The sequence below is a fragment of the Pseudophryne corroboree genome, chromosome 2 (genome assembly GCF_028390025.1).
Source record: "Pseudophryne corroboree isolate aPseCor3 chromosome 2, aPseCor3.hap2, whole genome shotgun sequence".
NCBI lineage: Eukaryota > Metazoa > Chordata > Amphibia > Anura > Myobatrachidae > Pseudophryne > Pseudophryne corroboree.
In genome coordinates this window covers 193,051,856-193,077,637 of record NC_086445.1, presented here as the reverse complement: position 1 = coordinate 193,077,637, position 25,782 = coordinate 193,051,856, and the positions used below count along the sequence as shown (strand labels likewise).

The window sequence follows — 25,782 nt, the reverse complement described above, 5'->3', positions numbered from 1 at the left end:
AAAAACTGTGAAATGAGTGAGAATTGAAAACTAAAATGTCTCATTTCACAATTTTTTCATGATGAGTATGCCCCATATAGTGCTGGTTCCTTGCCCACAGAGCTTGCAATCGCAGAGATTGCCTTCTCGCCTGGGAGGGGCGGGGAGTTGAGACGGGGTCCCCCCATAGAAGCTGCTCCATGCTCTCCCAAAACTCTTCTCTGCTGCCGAAGCGGGGCCTGAGACATCAGAGCTCCTTCCCACTAAACCAGGTCTGGACTTTTAGCTTGACTGCAGAGCTCAGGCTCTCGCCTGATAAGAAGCAGCCCTGTCACAATCACGCGGGCCGCCTTCACGGAACCGAGGGTAACCACAGCTCAACTGCCCCTGGTACGCTGGTGGTGTGGCATCACACTTCATGATGTTACACAGCACGGAGGAGGAGCTGGGAAACTGTGAAGCGCAGGGAGAGCTTATAAAGCCTTCTTCTGCACCACCAATTTTAACAGTGTTGCCGGCATTTGAAGAACCCTGTGCGGGGTCAGTCTTCGGCTGGATGGCAGGGGGAGAGATCAGCTGTGGTGCTAGTGAGCGGGACCTCAAGTGGCTGCTGGCAGCAGGGGCTGAAGCTCCATCCACCCCATTGTTAACCCAGCCCTGGCTGGCACCCTGTACATACTGTATGAGGAGCTGTGCTGCGAGCATCAATGTACGCGGACGCATTGTATATAGTACAGTAATGCATACATATACATAGTATACATATAATATATACACACACACACACACACACACACACACACACATACTATACATGCATAGGATGCAGTCAGCATACTGGCGTTCGGGATGTCGGCAATTGGAATGGCGATGCTGGAATCCCAACATTGGTCGGAATGCTGGTGTCGGGATCCCGACATGGATAAAAATGCCGGCGCTGGAATCCCGACTACTGGCTCCCCGTACGTAAGTATGGCAAGGTTCCTTAGTGTCAGGCCGCAGGAGGGAGGGGTAAGGTTTAGGTTTAGACTGCGGTGGGAGGGTTAGGAGTAGGCTGTAGTGGGGTTAGGTCTAGGCTGCGGGGGGAGGGATGTTATGCACCACCAGAGAGGGTTAAGCAACAGGGGGCAGGGTTAGCTTTAGGCTACGGGTGGGGGGGGGTTAGGTTTAGGCAACACTGGGAAGGGTTAGGGTCAGGCTGCGGGAAGGGAGGGTTGGAGGGGGAGTAGATGAGTGTTAGTATACTTACCTTGCAGGTTTCTGGATCTGGCACGTAGGGATGCCGCTGTCGGTATTATGACCGCTGGCAACCCAAACGCCAGGATCCCAATACCATCCCCGCATGCATATTTAGTGTGTGTGTGTGTGTGTGTGTGTGTGTGTGTGTATATATATATATACATACATACATACATACATACATTAAGCACACACATAGAATACACATACATAATATACATTTATATGCACAGTACATATTGTATACATAGTATAGAGATATCTGTACACATGCTGCTATAGAGCAGGGTGGGTGTTACAAGAGGGGCTGCTACTGTACATGCAGAGGGTAGAGATGGAACTTGTAGGTTTTGGTGAGGGGGTCATGCTTATAAAAGTGATTATCCTGTACAGTACTATACACATTTATAGTGTATGTGGAACACACTGACAGGTGACTTACCATTTTTCCTGTGTTAAGCTGCCTGCAATATCATCCTTCATTCAGCCTGCTCTCCGGGTAGTTGGTGTGTGGGGGTGGGGGTGTCTGTGCTCTGATTGGCTGAGTGACTTTGTGTGATGTGTCACTCAGCCAATAGGAGCACAGCACACACTGCTGAGGAGTTCCTGCACTGATCAGGAATCTCCTCAGCGTTACAGCAGAGTGCAGCACCGCCTCAGCAGCTGGAGTAGAGAAGTAGTAAGTACTGTATACAGCTCAGCTTGTCACCGGCCACCAGCCCGACCCTGTCTTGGCCACGCCCCCGATAGTGGGAGGAGTTGCAGAGCAGTGGGCCCATCTGGGATTAACCGAGTCTGAGGGTAAGGCATCAATAATAACTTTGGATAGGCCAGGGGGCGGGGCTATGGACGGATCCGGGGGCGGAGCCTCAGGAGAATTCAGGACTGAAATGGCAGTTTCAGACTTCTGTGGTCGGAGCTGCGGTCAGCTGGTTTGGGGTCCTGTGGGCCTATTTTCAATGGGGGGCCTGGAGCTGCAGCTCCATCTGCCCCATTGTTAATCCGGCCCTGCTGGTGGTCACTGTGTCAGCAAACTGCAAAACTAAAATGCACCACAGGTATAGAATGTAGATGGATAGTATACTTAATGACGACACAGAGGTAGGTACAGCAGTGGCCTACTGTACCGTAATGCTATATATTATATACTGGTGGTCACTGGTCAGCAAAACTCTGCACTGTACTCCTCCTATATAATATTACATACCTTCCAACTTTGCTTCTTTGCGGAGCGCTCCCGAAAAGGGGGCGTGGCCTATGGAAAGGGGCGTGGCTTCACGGGAGGACCCGCGATCGCGAGCCACACCTCCGTTTTCGGCACTGAGGGGGCATGCCCAGCGCTCTGTGAGCCGCTGGCATGCTCCCTCTCCCTCTGACTCCACTGAATAGACGCTGTGCACATGCGCACAGCGTCTATTCACCACTCCTCTGCTAAGCAGAGCAGCAATTGACAGAACCTCCCAACTGACCCGCCCCACCGCGAGACACTGTGGCCCGCGGGTGGGACAGCGGGACAGTCCCCAAAAAACGGGACTGTCCCGCGAAAATCGGGACAGTTGGGAGGTATGATATTATACTGGTGGTCCCCAGTCCCCACAATAAAGCAGCACACTGAGCACAGATATGGAGTGTTTTTCAGGCAGACAACGTATACTGGTGGTCACTGTCAGCAAAACTCTGCACTGTACTCCTGCTATATAATACAGCTGCTCCCCAGTCCCCACAATTAAGCAGTGTGAGCACAGATATATGCAGCACACTGAGCACAGATATGGAGCGTTTTTTTCAGGCAGAGAACGGATAACTGGTGGTCACTGATCAGCAAAACTCTGCACTGTACTCCTCCTCCCCAGCCCTCCCCACAATTAAGCAATAGTGCACAGCACAATCAAGTTCAACAATAACGGAGAGGACGCCAGCCACGTCCTCTCCCTAACATTTCCAATGCACGAGTGAAAATGGCGGCGACGCACGGCTGCTTATATAGAATCCGAATCTCGCGAGAATCCGACAGCGGGATGATGACGTTCGGGCGCGCTCGGGTTACCCGAGCCATACGGGAGAATCCGAGTATGGCTCGGATCAGTGTAAAAAGGGTGAAGTTCGGGGGGGTTCGGTTTCCGAGAAACCGAACCCGCTCATCACTATAAATTAGTACCATCGACAGACAGATACCACAGCAACAGTAGTCATAACCATTGTGAATGGGCAGTACTGATGGTGTAAGGGGAGTATGGATGGTGTAATGGTTGGCATTACTGCATCACAGCACTGAGGTCGTGGATTCAATTCCCACCATGGCCTTAACTGTGTGGAGTTTATATATTCTCCCTGTACTTGCATGGGTTTCCTCCGGGTACGCCGGTTTCCTCTCACAAATATACTGGTAGGTTAATTTTCTCCTGACAAAAATAAATCCTACTGTGTAAGTGTGTGCATGCATGTGTGTTTAGGGCAGACTAGATGTCACAAATGGGCATAAAAAACTGAACACAAGGGGGTAAATTTACTAAGATGGAAGTTCTATTTAAGATGGGATGTTGCCCATAGCAACCAATCAGATTTCAGGTATTATCTTCTAGAAGGTGATAGATAGATAAATGGGAAGTAGAATCTGATTGGTTGCTATGGGCAACATCCCATCTTAAATAGAACTCCCATCTTAGTAAATTTACCCCAAGAACAGCGCTAACACATTAATATATGCAGACAGGCGTGTATGAGTGGATTAAGAAATGTTATTAAAATAAAGCACTGAATGAATTAAACATTCAGCAGCATAAAAAATGGAGCATAAAAACCAGTTTCTGGTAGCTCAATCAGTCAGACTCATGGGACAGATTCCAATGGTAGGTGGACATTAAAAGCAGTAGACTGTCTTAATGGGACTCATTGGCCCTCATTCCGAGTTGATCGCTCGCTAGCTACATTTTGCAGCCGTGCAAACGCATAGTCGCCGCCCACGGGGGAGTGGATTTTTGCAAGTGTGCAATCGCATGTGCAGCCGAGCAGTACAAAAACATTTTGTACAAAACAAGACCAGCCCTGAAGTTACATATCCTGTGCTATGATCCTGGCGACGGAGGTCCTGGAATTGACATCAGATACCCGTCCTGCAAACGCCTGGTCACGCCTGCATTTTTCCTACCACTCCCAGAAAATGGTCAGTTGACACCCATAAATGCCCTCTTCCTGTCAATCTCCTTGCGATCGGCTGTGCGATTGGAATCGTCGCTAGAAGCATTGCACAGCAACGATGCTGTTTGTACCCGTTCGATGCGTGTGCGCATTGCAGTACATACACATGCGCAGTTTTGCCATTTTTTTACCTGATCGCTGCTCTGCGAAAATCTGCAGCGAGCAATCAACTCGGAATGACCCCCAGTGTGGGGGATGGTGTGGTTTCCTCCGTGTTTAGCAATGCAGCAAAGTCCCAGGCTTGTAAGTCCACGGTCCAAGTACAGTATCTGGATGTCACATAAATGTCCCAAGGTCCAAAAGAACAAAGGGGGTCATTCCTAGTTGATCGCTCGCTGGCTAGTTTTAGCATCCGTGCAAACGCTATGCCGCCGCCCACTGGGGAGTGTATTTTAGCTTTGCAGAAGTGCGAACACATGTGCAACCGAGCTCTGCAAAAACAGTTTGTGCAGTTTCTGAGTAGCTCTGAACCTACTCAGCGCTTGCGATCACTTCAGCCTATTCGTGTCTGGATTTGACGTCATACACCCGCCCAGAGATCGCCCAGCCACGCCTACGTTTTTTCAGACACACCTGCGTTTTTGCAAACCCTCCCTGAAAATGGTCAGTTCACACCCAGAAACGCCCCCTTCCTGTTAATCTTCTTGCGGCCATCAGTGCGACTGAAAACTTCGCTAGAACCTGTGCACAACCACAGCGGGCTTTATACCCGCACATCGCACGTGCGCATTGCGGGGCATACGCATGCGCAGAAATGCCGTATTTTAGCCTGATCGCTGCGCTAGCGCTCAACTCGGAATGACCCCCAAAGTCCTTATGCGTTTCGCTGTAACAAGGGGCAGCTTTGTCAAAGGTAACACTCTGTGCTCCAAATGCCCTTTTTAAAGGATGGTTAATCACACATCATTACAACACCTGTCTGCACTTACATTAATTGATATATGGCTAATACGTAAAAAACACCATTTATAAACAATTATTTTATATAGGAGGCAAACCCACCTTCATTTCATTCCTTTATAGTAAAAAACGATCATTCCTACTAAATGAAATAACTTTTGATTCCAAATCTTTCATGTCACATGATCTCTCGTTTGTGGACACTAGATGTATAATTCTAACCAGACTGTGTAGGCTTCTGTGTCTCACAGTCTCCAGTTAACAGAGCCCGCTCTAGTGGCCACAACCCGGGCAGTCACGTGACACATCTAGTCACGTGCACAAACTTTGCTACATGAGTAGTCACGTGCCACACTGGATGGAACACTTCACTGTACTCGGATCACAGCGTCATCTAACGCTGCCATGTGATGCGGTCATATGATCACTATGTCACATGTTCCAGATCCGTCATCCGAAATTCATCTACATTCTGCCGGTCACGTGATCGGGAAATGGCTCTTATCTGCCATCAAATTCTATGTTTCTGTGAATTCCATGATTTAATGCATGTGGCACCTGTTACAGATGTAGAAGCCCTGAACAGGGCTGCCAAAAATGCGTAGGGGGAGACACATATCATATGGCCCATTATGTCAGGGGGTTGTGAGGTGCAAGTATCCTGGAGCATGTGTAGAGTACAGATGTCTTAATGATGCTGCATGACCTCAACACTGTCAGAGAGTTGGGAGGAGAAACTACATAGCTTCCCGTATCCTACAATGTACAGAATTGGATGGTGTGTCTGTGCTTGTAAATCAATCCACTCTACTTAACATAAAAGTTCTGATGTTGTTTTGAAAATTGTAGGAGAGCAAGATTAAGGGGAGTGCGCAGGGGATACTGTACCCCTGGCCCCCTTCTGTCAGGGGGCCCCTCGGCTGGAGCACACTGAAATCACTAGCTCTCCCTCTTGTGCAGGAGCCGAACCTGGCAGCCAGAATGTAAGCAGGATAGAATGCAGTGCAGGCACAGACACAGTATTATCAGGTTTCATGAGCTATTGATGGAGCTTCCCGACCAGAGGAGAGATAAGAGGGGGGAGAGAACTGTAAGTGACCCAGGGATCTCAGCTTCTCTTCCTCCCCACCTGGGTGTCTGGGTCCTTTGTAACCTTTTGCCTAATGAGAGTACTCAGGTCTAGAGAGACACACACAGAGAATCCTCCTGAGTCCTGTCCCAGTGTGTAAGTAGTACAGAGGCTAAATGCTGTTCTTACATGTGACAAGATATATTATATGCATTATTTTTCTATGTGTATTTTAGGGTTGTTTAAGTTGTCTTTGTTCCACTCCAAGAAAACTTTATAGAATTTTTTAATATACACAATCCATTCCTCCTAACATGGCCCATTCCAGGAGGGACAAAATGCTACCTGGACGTCTTTCTTAATTTTTGATCGCAATCACCTGTGTTGAAGTACCTTTCTTATTAATTAAATAGTTCGACACAGGTAACGCCAATCATATATTAAGAGGAAAGTCCATGTAGAGAGCACTTTGCCCCTCCTGGAATGGGTCATGTTGGGAGATATGCACCACGCCTCCCCCTGTTCCCTTTGGCCCCCCTGTCTTAAGTGCCGTGGGCCCCCCAAAACTTAATCCAGCTCTGGGTGGTTGGATACAAAGAGGGTTTCATACAAGTTACCACGATTTAATTATAGTACCTTTTGGTGAACAAGATCCTACTCACACTGCTTCATAACTCACAGGGCAAATGAGCATTTGCACCCTAAATGATTCCAAGCTATGAAACATGAGCAGTGATATCTCCTGAAGTTGAAGGTCTGCCAGAAATGTAATGGTGCATTGTTGAGAGAAGTTACATCCTAATGTTCTTCTGATAAACAAGCTTTACTACAGATTTACTATTTACAGATGCAATTCCCGGAGCCAGTACTTGATTAGGGGGAGGTACAGTATGTTTGCCATTGACATGGTGGATGGAGTTACCAGAGGTAAGTGGCAATGTAATACAGACTTTATTATGTCAAGCAATAATTCCTAGCATCTACAATCTGTAATGAGCCATGCATGGGGCTCATTTGGTATGATTAAAGACAATAGTAACCATTGCCCATTATATTGGTACACTCGGACAGTATAGTTTTAACTACAAGGTCCAAATCTTTTTAATATACCCAGTTACACAATCCATTAGTATCAGTCAGAGCAACATACATTTTCAGAGCAGGATTGTTAGTCACTGGAAGGGACACTATTTTTGCAGCCCCCCTCCCCCCCACCACCACGACCACCACCCACACTCCCAGGGCCGGCAACAGAAATTTTGGAGCCCAGTACATGTATCTCTCTGGGGTCCCTCTATCAACCTTTCTCAAGACACTCGCACACATATAAGTTAATAATTTTATATATATATATATATATATATATATATATATATATATATATATATATATTTTTTTTTTTTTTTTATATATATATTTATTTATATATTTATATTATATATATATATATATATATATATATATATATATATATTTATATATTATCTATAATCACATGGGCCGGCACTCCCACTCGTAAAGTGATGTGCTTCGGTGCCCTCTGGCTGAAATAGGCTAGGTAAAAGCAGGAAGAAATGCAGCGGCACTCGGAGACTTCCAAAACAAAATCGTGTACTAGAGAATCACTCCATGATATTACAACATTTCGGGGCTAGCATGCCCCTTTGTCAAGATGAGCTCAGGGATGATCATCTGCTCCTCCTCAACACAGTAGCAACAGCATGGAAGGATTATGCGTTGCAACGTCGGCAGCGCAGGAAGGATCGCCAAACCGGACCAAGTGTAACCAGGAAGGGGGGGGGGGGGGGCAGAAGGGGAATGGAGGTGCGGCCAGCTTATTGTTTTTTTTTTACTTAATTGGCAGGCTTAGGGGAGTAAAGAGTATTAATAAGCGCTCCAGCACCCGTGTTTTGTGCCCCTGCCTTGGGGCGCCTCTGAACCATGGGGCCCGGTATAGCTGTCCCCTTTGAACCCCCCTGTCGCCAGGCCTGCCCACTTCACTAACAGCAACGTTTTCCTACTCCAGTCCTCAGGGACCCCTAACCGGGCATGTTTTTGATAGCTCCTCAGTATCACAAATGAAATAATTAGCACAATCTGTGGATCCTTTAAAATGTGTCAGTAAGTAATGAATACACCTGTGCGCTAACTAGGAAAACATGCACTGTAATGGGGCATGCACACGGGATTTGTATAGATCACTTAGAAATAAAGCACGGATCACTCCATGAACACCCCCATAGCACATGCAGGCAGGATCAAGTTAGATAGCCTAGCATGTGCATAAAGAACACTGATTAGCACAGATCGCGCAGCACACATCGCTGTGTGTATAGCGATGTGTGCTGAGTGATCTGTGCTAACCTAGATTGCTTAGCACACAGCACAAGTCACCCCGTGTGTATGCTCCATTAGGGGTCCTTGAGGTCTGGAGTTGGGAAACATTGACTTTTGGTAAGCTGACCATACACTCACTAGACCAACATTCACCCAAACATCCAACTAGTTGGTTGGTTGAAATGAAAATCTGGTAAACAACTTCTCTGAACTACCGTTTTCCAGGTTTTGCGAGCACATTGCTGATTGTCTGTTGCTCCTATATACGACCAGATTTTTATTTTCATTCCAATCAAACAACTAGTTGGATAGTTGGGTTAAAGTTGATCTAGTGTCAGGACTGGCAACAGAAATCTTGGGGATCAGTACATGGATATCATCCAGTATAAAAAGAATTAATAGGTGCTGCGGCCATGTTTTTTTTGTGCTCTTGATCCTCAGCGCCCTCTGATCCTCAGGGATTCAGGACTGTTGTCTCCCCCTGTTTCCGGGCCTGTCTAGGGTAGGCATTCCCATCCTCGATCCTCAAGGCACACTTAGGGGTATAATTACTAATTGCTGTTTTTTAGAAGTGGAGATGTTGTTCATAGAGTCTAGCTATTATCATCTAGAAGGTGCTAGATGAATAAGTAGAAGCTGAATAGTTGCTATAGGCAACATTTCCACTTCTAAAAACCCGCAATTTAGAATATATACCCCTACCAGTTTAGGTTTTAGTGATATCCATCATTGAGTAGAGATGACTAAAAAATAGAAGCGCTTGTAATTTGTTTAAAAAATGCTCATACCTAAAAAAAGAAAACTATTAGTTAGTTATAATGAATACAGCTCCTTTGGGTAATATGTGGAGATATTTTGTAAGTTTTTTTTAATTGCTGGGGGTTCCGTATTAGTGATCCAGGTTTTACTGTCCAGTAATTGACTGACCCTGGCTCTCCCTACCTTTTGTGAGCCGCCAATCGCGACTCACTAGTGGCGTCCCGGCTCTGGTTCCCTCCTGCAATGAGTTGCGGTATCCGTTCGTTTTGAGATCGGCGCTTGGTGATGACGTCAGATCCCGCTTCCGCTACTCCTGCCTCCGTCATCACCAAGCGCCGATCTCAAAACGAACGTATAACGCAACTCATTGCAGGAGGGAACCAGAGCCGGGACGCCACTAGTGAGTCGCGATTGGCGGCTCACAAAAGGTAGGGAGAGCCAGGGTCAGTCAATTACTGGACAGTAAAACCTGGATCACTAATACGGAACCCCCAGCAATTAAAAAACCTACAAAATACCTCCACATATTACCCAAAGGAGCTGTATTCATTATAACTAACTAACAGTTTTCTTTTTTTAGGTATGAGCATTTTTTTAACAAATTACAAGCGCTTCTATTTTTTAGAGTCAGTATTGTTTATCTTTACAGAAGCTGCTAAAAATCACACAAGCGCAGTGAAAAATATATTTTAATTGAGTAGAGATGGTTAAATCAAAATAATTGAGGTACTATTAAGTCACCTGTGCTCAAACATGGATACCACTTGAGGACCGAGGTTAGGATTGCCTGGCCTAGTGTATGGCCAGCTTAGAGGTACCAACCCTGTCTGGTTTCCAGTATGACAAGTCTCTCTTCTGCAGTGGAAACCTGACAAGGTAGTGTAGTGCTTAGCGGTATGGGACTCCTGGTCGACACCAAAAAGGTTGACACACCTTAGGTCGACACCAATTGGTCGTCACACCTTAAGTCAACATGGACAAAAGGTCAACATGAAAAAAGGTCGACATGAGTTTTTTATGTTTTTTTTGGTGTCATTTTCGTCGTAGAGTGACCGGGAACCCCAATTAGTGCACCACGTCCCCTCGCATGGCTCGCTTCACTCGCCATGCTTCGGGCAAGGTTACCGTTCCCAATTGTAGTCCTCGTGGATCGTAAAGTATGAAAAAGTTTAAAAAATGAAAGAAAATGTGAAAAACTCATGTCGACCTTTTCCCATGTCGACCTTTTGTCCATGTCGACCTAAGGCGTGTCGACATTTTTGGTGTCGACCTGGAGTCCGGATACCAGTGCTTAGGTAGGTTAAAGATCTTGACTAATGTCCAATGTTTTATTTATTACAATTTATATATATTTTGTTGAAACCTGAAATAGTTTCTTTCTGGACTATATAACTACCATTTATGTATTTCATTGAAATGACTTCTTTCTGGGGTAAAGCTGCTTGGAGGGCATGAGGGAATATATATATATTTTAGATCTTTTTTTTATAGGCAGATTGTGCACCCCAACGGTCCAAGTTTTAAGTTTATCCATGCTTGACCACAGGTGACTTAATTAGCACCTCAGTTAATTTGATTTTCCCATTTGTGCTGAGCCATGGATGATATACAGTACATAACACTTGGACTATTGGGGTGCTTTGAAGTTCACGTTTGAGAACCTCTGGCCTAAGGTCTAGAAATGAGCATATCTTCCAACATGATCCATTCCGGGATAGACAAAATGCTCTGCACCTGGACTTTTCTCCCAATTAATGATTGCTATCACTTGTGTTGAAACACCTTTCTCATCAACTTTCTCCTGGAATTGGCATGTTGGGAGTTATGAATGAGTGTTGTACTTTTATCTAAAGCTTGAATTCTAGTTAATTACTTTTATGCTTTACAGTAGTGTTGCCATTTGCGTACAGTTTACAAACCAGTCATCAAACCACATGAAAAATGTCAGTTTGAGAAAATTGCATTTAAACCCACCCTTGGTGTGATAGTGACTGTATATAGGGGCACGCTGCGCTATACTCTGTTGTTTAGGCTTGCTGTGTCCATCCAGAGAGTCCAGACTAATTATGGCTGTGCAGTATAGTTACTGTGTATATAGGGGCATGCTGCAGGCTGCTGTGTGTTGCACTGTACTCTACTGTATTTGCTGTGATGTGTCCAGAGACTCCAGACTCACAAGTGGCTGTGGTCTATATAGTGACTGTGAATATGGGGTATGCTGCTATATGCTGCACAGTACTCTGCTGTAAATTGTAATGTTTGGTGCGCTTTACCCTAGTGCTCTTTGTTCATGTGTATCTATATGCCCTGTAAACCACACAGATTAAACCGAGCTGCAAGTTTTAAAAATAGAAAAATAAAATTACTTATACATATCTATTGTTTGTACTGGTTGATGCGCTTTGTTCACGTGCATCTATAAGTCTTGTGATCCATACAGTTTGAACTGAGCTGCAAGTTTTAAAAGTAAAAATATATATCTACTGTTTGTACTGGTTGGTGTGCTTTACTCTAGTGCTCTTTGTTCACATGCATCTATAAGCCCTGTTAAAAAAAAACCCTGAAAAATATATATACTGGTATATATGGTTTGTACTGTTTGGTGGGCTTTACACTACTGTGCTTTGTTCATGTGAATCTATAAGCCCTGTGATCCACGCAGTTTGAACTGAGCTGCAAGGTAAAAAAAAAAATGAAAAATAATATATATAAAGTATACATACACTATATCGTTTGTACTGTTTGGTGCACCTTACTTTAGTGCCCTTTGTTCGAGCTGGGTAGAATATACCTCAGTACGCTGTGGCAATGTTTCATAGATGTGGTATAAACTGGCGTGTGTTTGTGCCATTGCTTTGTTGCTTAGTAACCATACAGCTTGCTGCAGCCTTTGGGCAATATTGGTGAAAACAATATTGTGAGCTGTGAGATAGTCAAAACTGAGTGGAAATGACTGGAAATTAATGTAATTGAGGTCAATAATATTCTAGGAACAAAAAAAGGCCCAAATTACAGTATGTGATATTAGCTTTTTTTGTCTATTAAGAAAAAAAAAATGCAAATCCGAAACCAGTCATAGCAGTTTATCAAAGCCAAATCCAAAGCTGGACGATGAGTCAAAGTCAAATCCAGCAAAAATGGACCGTGACACATCTCTAATGCCAAGTGGCTGCAGATTTTCCTAACAATTCTGCTGTGTGTGTGTCTGTGGATCTGAGTGCTCAATCATCGCACCAGAGAGAGAACCTGCTAAGTGGTTTACCATGATCATTGGACCTGCATATATCTGAAGCACTGTATTACATAAACTGCGCTTTTTGAGGAGCAAACTTGCAAAAGCTTGAAGGAGCAAAGCTTGTTACATGATAATTATCAGTGGCGGTTGCAGGGCCGATGCAAGATTTCCGGGCGCCCTGGGCAACATTTCACCCACCGCCCCTGCTCCCTCCAATTCAAAATATGCCACGCATCAGTGCCCCAAATTTATTGTATGCCACGTAGTGTAAATTATGCCATACAATGCCCCCAATGCATATTTTTGCTACACATCTTGCCCCAATCAGTGTCAACACCCATCAACTCCCCCCCACACACGCACACACAGACACACACACTAACCCTGACAGCACTCATTCACACACACAGCCACCACTCTTTAACCCACACCTACAAACCCTGCCAGCACTCGTTAAAACCTTACATACAAATTCACTCACCCTCAATATATCCACACCCCTCACACACACTCACCTTTTCAGGACACATTAACCTCCCACACAGACACTCACCCTGTCAGCACTCATTAACACCCCCCCCACACACACACACTCACCACCAGCACTCAATAAATCCACCCCTACCCTCACACATACTCACTCAACCTGCTAGCACTTATTAACCTCCTCCCACACACACACTCATTAATACAGACAATCCCCCACTTTCTCCTACAAAAAGGCATTACAGACACGCCTTAGCCTGCTCGATGTGGCAGTAGCAGCCACAGCTCCTCGTGTTGCTCAGGGGCCGGAGCTTCCTATGTGATTGTGAGTGACAGGCTGGCAGTATACGGAGGGAAGGGTGGACTGCAGGAGAGTGAAGGGGCAGCCACCACTGCTGCAGTGGCGGGGAGCTGGGGCTTGCACATACTGAAAGAGAAATACTTAGTTTTCTTTTTTTTTTTTTTTTTTGGACTCAGCGGGGAACTCAGCAGTGCCCTTAAGTAACTGGCGCCCTTAGGCAGCTGTCTAAAGCTGCCTAATGGTAGCACTGGCCCTGGGCTTGCCTTGTGCAGGGGGGGGGGCACTAAGCACATATAAAAATTAGTATGTGCACCGGAAATTTTTCGGGTTTTGTGTTTTGGTCTTGGATTCGGTTCCGCGGCCGTGTTTTGGATTCGGACGCGTTTTGGCAAAACCTACCTGAAAATTTTTTGTCGGATTCGGGTGTGTTTTGGATTCGGGTGTTTTTTTACAAAAAACCCTCAAAAACAGCTGAAATCATAGAATTAGGGGGTCATTTTGATCCCATAGTATTATTAACCTCAATAACCATAACTTCCACTCATTTTCAGTCTATTCTGAACACCTCACACCTCACAATATAATTTTTAGTCCTAAAATTTGCACCAAGGTCGCTGGATGACTAAGCTAAGCGACCGAAGTGGCCGGCACAAACACCTGGCCCATCTAGGAGTGGCACTGCAGTGTCAGACAGGATGGCACTTCAAAAAAATAGTCCCCAAACAGCACATGATGCAAAGAAAAAAAGTGTCACAATGAGGTAGCTGTGTGACTAAGCTAAGCGACCCAAGTGGCCGACACAAACACCTGGCCCATCTAGGAGTGGCACTGCAGTGTCAGACAGGATGGCAGATTTAAAAAATAGTCCCCAAACAGCACATGATGCAAAGAAAAAAGAGGAGCACCAAGGTCGCTGGATGGCTAAGCTAAGCAACCCAAGTGGCCGACACAAACACCTGGCCCATCTAGGAGTGGCACTGCAGTGTCAGACAGGATGGCAGATTTAAAAAATAGTCCCCAAACAGCACATGATGCAAAGAAAAAAAGAGGTGCACCAAGGTCACTGGATGGCTAAGCTAAGCGACCCAAGTGGCCGACACAAACACCTGGCCCATCTAGGAGTGGCACTGCAGTGTCAGACAGGATGGCAGATTTAAAAAATAGTCCCCAAACAGCACATGATGCAAAGAAAAAAAGAGGTGCACCAAGGTCGCTGGATGGCTAAGCTAAGCGACCCAAGTGGCCGACACAAACACCTGGCCCATCTAGGAGTGGCACTGCAGTGTCAGACAGGATGGCAGATTTAAAAAATAGTCCCCAAACAGCACATGATGCAAAGAAAAAAAGAGGTGCACCAAGGTCGCTGGTTGGCTAAGCTAAGCGACCCAAGTGGCCGACACAAACACCTGGCCAATCTAGGAGTGGCACTGCAGTGTCAGACAGGATGGCAGATTTAAAAAATAGTCCCCAAACAGCACATGATGCAAAGAAAAAAAGAGGCTCAATGAAGTAGCTGTGTGACTAAGCTAAGCGACCCAAGTGGCCGACACAAACACCTGGCCCATCTAGGAGTGGCACTGCAGTGTCAGACAGGATGGCACTTCAAAAAAATAGTCCCCAAACAGCACATGATGCAAAGAAAAATGAAAGAAAAAAGAGGTGCAAGATGGAATTGTCCTTGGGCCCTCCCACTCACCCTTATGTTGTATAAACAGGACATGCACACTTTAACAAACCCATCATTTCAGCGACAGGGTCTGCCACACAACTGTGACTGAAATTACTGGTTGGTTTGGGCCCCCACCAAAAAAGAAGCAATCAATCTCTCCTTACACAAACTGGCCCTACAGAGGCAAGATGTCCACCTCCTCCTCATCGTCCGATTCCTCACCCCTTTCACTGTGTACATCCCCCTCCTCACAGATTATTAATTCGTCCCCACTGGAATCCACCATCTCAGGTCCCTGTGTACTTTCTGGAGGCAATTGCTGGTGAATGTTTCCACGGAGGAATTGATTATAATTCATTTTGATGATCATCATCTTCTCCACATTTTCTGGAAGTAACCTCGTACGCCGATTGCTGACAAGGTGAGCGGCTGCACTAAACACTCTTTCGGAGTACACACTGGAGGGGGGGCAACTTAGGTAAAATAAAGCCAGTTTGTGCAAGGGCCTCCAAATTGCCTCTTTTTCCTGCCAGTATACGTCTGACGTGCCTAATTGGATGCGGTCACTCATATAATCCTCCACCATTCTTTCAATGGTGACAGAATCATATGCAGTGACAGTAGACGACATGTCAGTAATCGTTGGCAGGTCCTTCAGTCCGGACCAGATGTTAGCACACGCTCCAGACTGCCCTGCATCACCGCCAGTGGGTGGGCTCGGAATTCTTAGCCTTTTCCTCGCAGCCCCAGTTGCGGGAGAATGTGAAGGAGGAGCTGTTGGTGGGTCACTTTCCGCTTGACTTGACAATTTTCTCACCAGCAGGACTTTGAACCTCTGCAGACTTGTGTCTGCCGGAAAGAGAGATACAATGTAGGTTTTAAATCTAGGATCGAGCACGGTGGCCAAAATGTAGTGCTCTGATTTCAACAGATTGACCACCCGTGAATCCTGGTTAAGCGAATTAAGGGCTCCATCCACAAGTCCCACATGCCTAGCGGAATCGCTCTGTTTTAGCTCCTCCTTCAATGTCTCCAACTTCTTCTGCAAAAGCCTGATGAGGGGAATGACCTGACTCAGGCTGGCAGTGTCTGAACTGACTTCACGTGTGGCAAGTTCAAAGGGTTGCAGAACCTTGCACAACGTTGAAATCATTCTCCACTGCGCTTGAGTCAGGTGCATTCCCCCTCCTTTGCCTATATCGTAGGCAGATGTATAGGCTTGAATGGCCTTTTGCTGCTCCTCCATCCTCTGAAGCATATAGAGGGTTGAATTCCACCTCGTTACCACCTCTTGCTTCAGATGATGGCAGGGCAGGTTCAGGAGTGTTTGCTGGTGCTCCAGTCTTCGGCACGCGGTGGCTGAATGCCGAAAGTGGCCCGCAATTCTTCCGGCCACCGACAGCATCTCTTGCACGCCCCTGTCGTTTTTTAAATAATTCTGCACCACCAAATTCAATGTATGTGCAAAACATGGGACGTGCTGGAATTTGCCCAGATGTAATGCACGCACAATATTGGTGGCGTTGTCCGATGTCACAAATCCCCAGGAGAGTCCAATTGGGGTAAGCTATTCTGCGATGATGTTCCTCAGTTTCCGTAAGAGGTTGTCAGCTGTGTGCCTCTTATGGAAAGCGGTGATACAAAGCGTAGCCTGCCTAGGAACGAGTTGGCGTTTGCGAGATGCTGCTACTGGTGCCGCCGCTGCTGTTCTTGCTGCGGGAGGCAATACATCTATCCAGTGGGCTGTCTCAGTCATATAGTCTTGAGTCTGCCCTGCTCCACTTGTCCACATGTCCGTGGTTAAGTGGACATTGGGTACAACTGCATTTTTTAGGACACTGGTGACTCTTTTTCTGACGTCTGTGTACATTTTCGTTATCGCCTGCCTAGAGAAATGGAACCTAGATGGTATTTGGTACCGGGGACACAGTACCTCAATCAAGTCTATAGTTCCCTGTGAATTAACGGTGGATACCAGAAACACGTTTCTCACCACCCAGGCTGCCAAGGCCTGAGTTATCCGCTTTACAGCAGGATGACTGCTGTGATATTTCATCTTCCTCGCAAAGGACTGTTGGACAGTCAATTGATTACTGGAAGTAGTACAAGTGGTCTTCCGACTTCCCCTCTGGGATGACGATCGACTCCCAGCAGCAACAACAGCAGCGCCAGCAGCAGTAGGCGTTACACTCAAGGATGCATCGGAGGAATCCCAGGCAGGAGAGGACTCGTCAGACTTGACAGTGACATGGCCTGCAGGACTATTGGCTTTTCTGTGTAAGGAGGAAATTGACACTGAGCGAGTTGGTGGTGTGGTTTGCAGGAGCTTGGTTACAAGAGGAAGGGATTTAGTGGTCAGTGGACTGCTTCCGCTGTCATCCAAAGTTTTTGAACTTGTCATTGACTTCTGATGAATGCGGTCCAGGTGACGAATAAGGGAGGATGTTCCGAGGTGGTTAATGCCCTTACCCCTACTTATTACAGCTTGACAAAGGCAACACACGGCTTGACACCAGTTGTCCGCATTTTTGTTGAAATAATTCCACACCGAAGAGGTGATTTATTTTGTATTTTGACCAGGCATGTCAATGGCCATATTCGTCCCACGGACAACAGGTGTCTCCCCGGGTGCCTGACTTAAACAAACCACCTCACCATCAGAATCCTCCTTGTCAATTTCCTCCCCAGCGCCAGCAACACCCATATCCTCATCCTGGTGTACTTCAACAGTGACATCTTCAATTTGACTATCAGGAACTGGACTGCGGGTGCTCCTTCCAGCACTTGCAGGGGGCGTGCAAATGGTGGAAGGCGCAAGCTCTTCCCGTCCAGTGTTGGGAAGGTCAGGCATTGCAACCGAAACAATTGGACTCTCCTTGGGGATTTGTGATTTAGAAGAACGCACAGTTCTTTGCTGTGCTTTTGCCATCTTAACTCTTTTAAGTTTTCTAGCAGGAGGATGAGTGCTTCCATCCTCAGGTGAAGCTGAGCCACTAGCCTTGAACATAGGCCAGGGCCTCAGCCGTTCCTTGCCACTCTGTGTCGTAAATGGCACATTGGCAAGTTTACGCTTCTCCTCAGATGATTTTGATTTAGATTTTTGGGTCATTTTACTGAGCTTTTTTTGGGGGATTTTACATGCTCTCTACTATGACTTTGGGCATCGGCCTTGGCAGACGACGTTGATGGCATTTCATCGTTTCGGCCATGACTAGTGGCAGCAGCTTCAGCACGAGGTGGAAGTGGATCTTGATCTTTCACTATTTTACCCTCCACATTTTTGTTCTCCATTTTTTAATGTGTGGAATTATATGCCAGTAATATATCAATAGCAATGGCCTACTACTATATATACTGCGCAAAACTGAAATGCACCACAGGTATGGATGGATAGTATACTTGACGACACAGAGGTAGGTAGAGCAGTGGACTACTGTACCGTACTGCTATATATTATATACTGGTGGTCAGCAAACTGCAAAACTGAAATGCACCACAGGTATGGATGGATAGTATACTTGACGACACAGAGGTAGGTAGAGCAGTGGCCTACTGTACCGTACTGCTATATATTATATACTGGTGGTCAGCAAAATTATGCACTGTCCTCTTACTATATGTATACTGTGCAAAACTGAAATGCACCACAGGTATGGATGGATAGTATACTTGACGACACAGAGGTAGGTAGAGCAGTGGCCTTCTGTACCATACTGCTATATAGTATATACTGGTGGTCAGCAAACTGTGCAAAACTGAAATGCACCACAGGTATGGATGGATAGTATACTTGACGACACAGAGGTAGGTAGAGCAGTGGACTACTGTACCGTACTGCTATATATTATATACTGGTGGTCAGCAAACTGTGCAAAACTGAAATGCACCACAGGTATGGATGGATAGTATACTTGACGACACAGAGGTAGGTAGAGCAGTGGCCTTCTGTACCATACTGCTATATAGTATATACTGGTGGTCAGCAAACTGTGCAAAACTGAAATGCACCACAGGTATGGATGGATAGTATACTTGACGACACAGAGGTAGGTAGAGCAGTGGCCTACTGTACCGTACTGCTATATATTATATACTGGTGGTCAGCAAACTGTGCAAAACTGAAATGCACCACAGGTATGGATGGGTAGTATACTTGACGACACAGAGGTAGGTAGAGCAGTAGCCTACTGTACCGTACTGCTATCTAGTATATACTGGTGGTCAGCAAACTGTGCAAAACTGAAATGCACAACAGGTATGGATGGATAGTATACTTGACGACACAGAGGTAGGTAGAGCAGTGGCCTACTGTACCGTATTGCTATATATTATATACTGGTGGTCAGCAAACTGTGCAAAACTGAAATGCACCACAGGTATGGATGGATAGTATACTTGACGACACAGAGGTAGGTAGAGCAGTGGCCTTCTGTACCATACTGCTATATATTATATACTGGTGGTCAGAAAAATGATGCACTGTCCTCTTACTATATGTATACTGTGCAAAACTGAAATGCACCACAGGTATGGATGGATAGTATACTTGACGACACAGAGGTAGGTAGAGCAGTGGCCTTCTGTACCGTACTGCTATATAGTATATACTGGTGGTCAGTAAACTGTGCAAAACTGAAATGCACCACAGGTATGGATGGATAGTATACTTGACGACACAGAGGTAGGTAGAGCAGTGGACTACTGTACCGTACTGCTATATATATATAGTTATACTGGTGGTCAGCAAACTGTGCAAAACTGAAATGCACCACAGGTATGGATGGATAGTATACTTGACGACACAGAGGTAGGTAGAGCAGTGGCCTACTGTACCGTACTGCTATATATTATATACTGGTGGTCAGCAAACTGTGCAAAACTGAAATGTACCACAGGTATGGATGGATAGTATACTTGACGACACAGAGGTAGGTAGAGCAGTGGCCTACTGTACCGTACTGCTATATAGTATATACTGGTGGTCAGCAAACTGTGCAAAACTGAAATGCACCACAGGTATGGATGGATAGTATACTTGACGACACAGAGGTAAGTAGAGCAGTGGCCTTCTGTACCGTACTGCTATATAGTATATACTGGTGGTCAGCAAACTGTGCAAAACTGAAATGCACCACAGGTATGGATGGGTAGTATACTTGACGACACAGAGGTAGGTAGAGCAGTAGCCTACTGTACCGTACTGCTATCTAGTATATACTGGTGGTCAGCAAACTGTGCAAAACTGAAATGCACAACAGGTATGGATGGATAGTATACTTGACGACACAGAGGTAGGTAGAGCAGTGGCCTACTGTACCGTATTGCTATATATTATATACTGGTGGTCAGCAAACTGTGCAAAACTGAAATGCACCACAGGTATGGATGGATAGTATACTTGACGACACAGAGGTAGGTAGAGCAGTGGCCTTCTGTACCATACTGCTATATATTATATACTGGTGGTCAGAAAAATGATGCACTGTCCTCTTACTATATGTATACTGTGCAAAACTGAAATGCACCACAGGTATGGATGGATAGTATACTTGACGACACAGAGGTAGGTAGAGCAGTGGCCTTCTGTACCGTACTGCTATATAGTATATACTGGTGGTCAGTAAACTGTGCAAAACTGAAATGCACCACAGGTATGGATGGATAGTATACTTGACGACACAGAGGTAGGTAGAGCAGTGGACTACTGTACCGTACTGCTATATATATATAGTTATACTGGTGGTCAGCAAACTGTGCAAAACTGAAATGCACCACAGGTATGGATGGATAGTATACTTGACGACACAGAGGTAGGTAGAGCAGTGGCCTACTGTACCGTACTGCTATATATTATATACTGGTGGTCAGCAAACTGTGCAAAACTGAAATGTACCACAGGTATGGATGGATAGTATACTTGACGACACAGAGGTAGGTAGAGCAGTGGCCTACTGTACCGTACTGCTATATAGTATATACTGGTGGTCAGCAAACTGTGCAAAACTGAAATGCACCACAGGTATGGATGGATAGTATACTTGACGACACAGAGGTAAGTAGAGCAGTGGCCTTCTGTACCGTACTGCTATATAGTATATACTGGTGGTCAGCAAACTGTGCAAAACTGAAATGCACCACAGGTATGGATGGATAGTATACTTGACGACACAGAGGTAGGTAGAGCAGTGGCCTACTGTACCGTTCTGCTATATAGTATATACTGGTGGTCAGCAAACTGTGCAAAACTGAAATGCACCACAGGTATGGATGGATAGTATACTTGACGACACAGAGGTAGGTAGAGCAGTGGACTACTGTACCGTACTGCTATATATATATAGTTATACTGGTGGTCAGCAAACTGTGCAAAACTGAAATGCACCACAGGTATAAATGGATAGTATACTTGACGACACATAGGTAGGTAGAGCAGTGGCCTTCTGTACCGTACTGCTGTATAGTATATACTGGTGGTCAGCAAACTGTGCAAAACTGAAATGCACCACATGTATGGATGGATAGTATACTTGAAGACACAGAGGTAGGTAGAGCAGTTGACTACTGTACCGTACTGCTATATATATAGTTATACTGGTGGTCAGCAAACTGTGCAAAACAGAAATGCACCACAGGTATGGATGGATAGTATACTTGACGACACAGAGGTAGGTAGAGCAGTGGCCTTCTGTACCGTACTGCTATATAGTATTTACTGGTGGTCAGCAAACTGTGCAAAACTGAAATGCACCACAGGTATGGATGGATAGTATACTTGACGACACAGAGGTAGGTAGAGCAGTGGACTACTGTACCGTACTGCTATATATATAGTTATACTGGTGGTCAGCAAAATTCTGCACTGTCCTCCTACTATATACTACAATACAGCACAGATATGGAGAGTTTTTCAGGCAGAGAACGTATAATACTGGTGGTCACTGGTCAGCAAAACTCTGCACTGTCCTCCTACTATATAATACTGCTGGTCCCCAGTCCCCACAATAAAGCAATTAGCACACTGAGCACAGATATTTGCAGCACACTGAGCACAGTCAGATATGGAGCGTTTTTCAGGCAGAGAACGTAGATATTTGCACTTGCAGCACACTGAGCACAGATATTTGCAGCACACTGAGCACAGATATTTGTAGCACAATTTGCAGCCCACTGAACATAGAAACTGAGAGGACGCCAGCCACGTCCACTCACGATCATCTCCAATGCACGAGTGAAAAATGGCGGCGACGCGCGGCTCCTTATATAGAATACGAATCTCGCGAGAATCCGACCGCGGGATGATGACGTTCGGGCGCGCTCGAGTTAACCGAGCAAGGCGGGAGGATCTGAGTCTGCCTCGGACCCGTGTAAAATGGGTGAAGTTCGGGGGGGTTCGGATCCCGAGGATCCGAACCCACTCATCACTAATAAAAATACATGTGTAGGTGTATGTAGTACTGTATATGTGCTGGCTGTGTGTCCGGATCAGCAGCAGCACTGAATACCACAGGCGCCGTGCACAACCTGAGACTCAGCATTAGGCTTCCCACTCCTAAGCCCTCCCACACGCTCTCACTGGCTAGATTCACAGGAGTCTCCAGGTGGGCATAGGAGAGAGAATCCTAATGCTGAGTTCCGCTAATTATGCATACTTCATGGACTGGCAACAATAGCTATGAAGTCAAACATTTGGAAACCCTCTCCAGAAATCCTTCATTTGCCCCTGCAATGTAATACATCTGAACGAAACTATGTTTATTCTGGACCTGTTCCTAGTGTGTTACATTTACTTGATGTCTGTATAAGCAGAGGAAGAAAGGATGCTCTCACAAGAACATATCTCACTCAGGCATTTGGGTCTGATGCAAAGTTGAACATGAGTTAGCTGTAATTATCCCTACATTGAATGTATAGAACTATGGGGGTGATTCAGTAAGGATCGCTGATGGTCGGGTCCCGCGCCATTCTGCGCATGTGCAGAACAGGTCCTGCGATCAGATCCCTAACCAATTCGATGTCTTAGGCAAGATTCTGGCTGGTGCCCCCTAGCACCACTATTAGTTCTGCCTCTGACTCTGCACCCCTTTCCCAGCACCATCACCCCTCACCCACAGCAGTCCTCATTTTGGTGCTCCTACGCCCTATATTTTAAATAGGAACAGTGCGCACATTCAACGCACAGCCCAAAAAGGGACGTGTTCTTGCTGGGAAGGGGCATGGACACACAATACTACCCCCGATTTAAATTACACCAACAGTAGTGCAACTTTATTCCCATTTTATCATGTGATAGTGGGGGTAATTCACGTTACATCACACAGTAATACACTTTACCTTATAAACATAATGCCCCTTATACATATGCTGCATGTTATTAATGTCCTTATACACATACTCACACACATAATGCCCCTTACACATATGCCGAACACTACTGCACAACCAACCCACCCGCACAAAGCACTCACACGGCCGCTAACACTGTGACCTCTGCCTCTGCTTGGATACAGATGTGTCTTCATACATCTTTCCTCAATACATCATGCAGCAGGAGATGCCTGGATGTATGCTGGACAAGCTGCACAAGCAGCTTCTGCTGATTAAAATGATATGCGGCATGCATACGAAATGCTACATTACAGTGATTTACAGGAATACACTGTAACGTAGCATTTCGCATGCAGATGCAGCCACAGTCACACACAGAATACAGGCATGCCGCATATCATTTTAATCAGCAGAAGCTGCTTGTGCCCCTAGTCATACAAATTGCCCTAGGCATCTGCCTAGTTTGCTATACCTAGAGCCGGCTCTGCCTGCGATCTCAGCATAGGAATGCCATCGCCTCTGCCTGATTGACAGCTAGAGGCGTTTGTAGGGAGGGACGGGGGCGTCCGGCACTTGGGAAAATGGGGGCGTTTCACCCCCATTTTCCAGGAGTGGTGAGGCCAAGGACTGCTTCGCGAGACAGTTTCCTTTCAAGCCGCCCTGTGACGGCAAGGCTGAGGAAGCTTAGGCTCACTGAATTAGGACCTAAATGCCTGTAAACATTTGCATGTATACATGTATTTGCCTGTATACAGAGTTATATGAATTGCAGTTCCTGAACGGAGCTTGGTTTGGAATTTATTATCAGTGTGCACCTATCCTCGGTACAAAAGAAATGTCTGAAAAGGGAGATTTATGGTAAGAACTTACCTTTGATAAATCTCTTTCTGCGAGGTACACTGGGTTCCACAGGGATAACATCGAGGTATAGAGTTGGATCTTGATCCGAGGCACCAACAGGCTAAATGCTTTTTGACTGTTCCCAGGATGATTAGCACCGCCTCCTCTATAACCCCGCCTCCATGCACAGGAGCTCAGTTTTGTTAACCAGTCCAATGCAGTAGCAGGTAAAAGAGACGACAACCGTTAGTAGCCACATACACTACATTCTCATGACAGGAGAAGGTATCAGCGGCTAATCCCATACAAACCCAAAGAAGCTAAGTGCGTCAGGGTGGGCGCCCTGTGGAACCCAATGTACCTCGCAGAAAGAGATTTAACAAAGATAAGTTCTTACTATAAATCTCCTTTTCTGCAGTGGGGTACACTGGGGTTCCACAGGGATAACATCGGGGATGTTCTAAAGCAGATCCTCATGGGAGGGGACGCACTGTAGTGGGCACAAGAACCCGGCGTCCAAAGGAGGCATCCTGGGAGGCGGAAGTATCAAAGGCATAGAACCTTATGAACGTGTTCACTGTGGCCCACGTAGCCGCCCTGCACAAGTGATCAAGGGTCACACCACGGCGGGCCGCCCAAGAAGATCCAACAGACCGAGTAGAATGGGCTTCGATGGTAGCAGGAGCTGGAAGGCCAGCCTGTACATAAGCATGTGCAATCACCATTCTAATCCATCTAGCCAAGGTCTGCTTGTTAGCAGGCCAGCCACGTTTGTGAAAACCAAAAAGTACAAAGAGGGAATCAAATCTCCTAAGTGAAGCTGTCCTCTTCAAATAAATACGGAGAGCCCGTACCACATCCAAAGACTGCTCTTTGGAGGATAAACCCGGAGATGTAAAGGCTGGAACCACAATCTCTTGGTTAAGGTGGAAAGATGACACCACCTAAGGTAGATAACCTGGGCGAGTTCGAAGAAACGCACGGTCACAATGAAAAATCAGAAAGGGTGACCGACAGGACAAGGTACCAACGTCTGAAACCCGTCTAGCAGAGGCAATAGCCAGCAGAAACAAGACCTTAAGAGTAAGCCATTTAAGGTCCACAGACTCAAGAGGTTCAAACGGAGACTCTTGTAAGGCCTCCAGAACAACCAACAAATCCCAAGGAGCCACAGGCGGGACATAGGGAGGTTGAATACGTAAAACACCCTGAGTGAATGTATGAACATCAGGCAGAGTCGCAATTTTTCTCTAAAACCATATCGACAAGGCAGAAATATGAACCTTGAGGGAGGCCAGATGAAGGCCTAAGTCCAGGCCTTGTTGCAGAAAAGCCAAGAGTTGGCAGTACTGAACTTATATGCATAATAATTGTTAGTTGCACACCAAGCAAAATAAGAATTCCAGACCCTATGATAAATCCGAGCAGAAGGCGGTTTACGGGCC

At 46.0% G+C, this 25,782-nt stretch overlaps 1 protein-coding gene across 1 annotated transcript in view; it reads left to right on the top strand.

The window, feature by feature from the left end:
* Positions 1–1,815: 1,815 nt before the first annotated feature.
* The window catches only part of GPR84 (G protein-coupled receptor 84), a 101,234-nt gene continuing 77,267 nt past the window's right edge, over positions 1,816–25,782 (top strand). Inside the window, exons 1-2 of the mRNA XM_063957068.1 lie at positions 1,816–1,897; positions 7,233–7,312. The gene's annotated coding sequence lies outside the window, so the exon portion shown is untranslated. The remainder of the gene's footprint in view (positions 1,898–7,232; positions 7,313–25,782) is intronic.